A 2,149-nucleotide genomic window follows, 5' to 3' on the forward strand; every position below is an offset into this window, starting at 1 on the left:
GGTGAGTGGTAGGCGTCTAGTTGGAGGCACGGGTTCCTGTTTGCGCAAGCCTTTGACTAGCATTGTAACGTGTGAATGAGAGATGGCTGGACAAGGGGAGCCAGTGACGAGTTTATAGAAACAGTTGATTCCTGCTAGGTAGGTCTGGATAGTGGATGCTCGGATGTTTAAGATGGAATGAGCATGGTGATGAAGTTGCAGATGGATGTGATGTCGAGAGAGGGAAATGACATCTGGTAGATGGCGTGATATGCTTTGAAAGAGTTCCAGCCGGTTAGATAGGCAGAGAGAGTGCTGGGAGCGAGGCTGTTCAGTATGGCCTCTTGTGAGGCGCTTGTGAGGTTTCTTAGCTGTGGAGCTAAATGAATATTGTGGCTGAAAACGGTGGGACTGATGTGGGATGAAGATCCGAGTTTGGAGCCAAGTGTCTGAATTTCTGGAATGAAAAGCGAGACAATGAGTCAGCGATGCTGTTGTAATGACCGGGAACGTGAGCTGCCTGGAGAATGAACTGTTGTTGAGCTGAGATTAGTGTGAGTCTGCTCATGAACTGCATGATGATGGGAGAGCGAGATCGCCCTTTGTTAATTATCTCTACGGCTGCTGTGTTATCGGAGTGGATGAGTATGGATTTTTTTGACCATTCGTGCCCCCAAAGAATGGCAGCTATGATGATGGGATATAGCTCATGGAGTGCAGATGAAGGAGAGCGGGACTCTGAATCGAGAGACCTAAACTCTGGGGGCCAAGCTGAAGCGAACCACCTCCCTCCATAGTAGCCGCCGAAACCTTTGGAGGGAGCTGCGTCTGTGTAAAGTTGGATGTCCTTGGGCTGCGTGAGGTAGTCTTCATAAAAGAACGAAATGCCGTTTCAGGAGGACAGGAAATGCTGCCACATGCGCATTTCCATTTTGCAGGCGTCATCTAAGGTGACTCTGTCGTGGAGTGAGGGGACGGTTGCTGCTTTAGTCGGGAGGTTGGAGAGGAAGGATTTTGCCTGAGGAATTATGCGAATGGCATAATTGAGATGGCCAAGGAGGGCTAGCAGCTGGCGTTTGATGCATCTGTCTGCTAGGAGATAGTTAGATAGGAGCAAAGTGATGCACTGTATTTTCTCGGCTGGCAGAGAAGCCTGGAAGGAGACTGAATCGAGAGTGATGCCCAAGAACTCGATGGATGTGTCAGGCCCTGAGGTTTTCTCTTCAGAAAGAGGAACACCAAGTTCCAAAAAGGCTTTGATGAGGGTAGTGAGCTCGTGGCGAGGGGGTGAGGATGGTGGAGTGACTATGAGAAAATCGTCGAGGAGGTGTAATACATGAGGGAGTTTGTGGTTGTTGACCAAGATCCAGCAAAGGGCTTCTGAGAATGAGTCAAAGATCTTAGGACTGCTTCGGCTTCTGAGAATGAGTCAAAGATCTTAGGACTGCTTCTGCATCCGAAGGTGAGGCGTACTGAGAAATAAAAACTTCCTTTCCAGCAAACGCCGAAAAAACGGCAGTAGTCTGGGTGAATGGGCAGAACTTTAAATGCGCTGGTGATGTCAGCTTTGGAAAGCCATGCCCCGCGTCCTGCTAGACGGATGAGGGTGATGGCATGGTCAATGTTTGTGTATTGCATGGAGAAATCTGGGCATGGTATGACGCTGTTGATGCTCGGGATGTGTGAGCCGTGTGGTGAAGATAGATCAATGATTAGCCTCTTTTTGCCTGAATATTTCCGAGTTGCAACGCCTATGGAACTGATGCGGAATATAGGAAACGGGGGACTGTCGAATGGCCCTATCATGAAACCCTCTTTGACTTCCTTAGCCAGCAGGGTGTCGACAGTGTGAGGTTCTGCGAGAGCGGACTGGAGGTTATGACAGATGTGTGAAGTGTCGGGAAGTACTTCCATACTGGGATGGAAACCGTGTGTGAAGCCATTGATGAGAAAATCAACAAACATTCTATAGAGATGATGTTTTAGAGCAGTGGCAAGGATGTTTACCTTAATGGGTGTGGCTAGGTGTCGTGCTAGTCATGCTGCATGTGTGGTAGGGTTGTGAGGGCAGGTGGTCCTGGCGTGCGCACCTCCGCAGAAGGAACAGATGTGCAGGAGGTGCAGCCCAGGTGGTTGAAATTATTGCAGACCATCCTTCCTGCCTGGTAGA

The 2,149-nt window shown here is 49.4% G+C and overlaps 1 pseudogene; it reads right to left on the reverse strand.

Moving 5' to 3' along the window:
- Positions 1 to 358: 358 nt before the first annotated feature.
- Positions 359 to 1,893, reverse strand: LOC126405607 (uncharacterized; annotated as a pseudogene).
- Positions 1,894 to 2,149: the final 256 nt, after the last annotated feature.

Source organism: Epinephelus moara, chromosome 18, assembly GCF_006386435.1.
Source record: "Epinephelus moara isolate mb chromosome 18, YSFRI_EMoa_1.0, whole genome shotgun sequence".
Lineage (NCBI taxonomy): Eukaryota > Metazoa > Chordata > Actinopteri > Perciformes > Serranidae > Epinephelus > Epinephelus moara.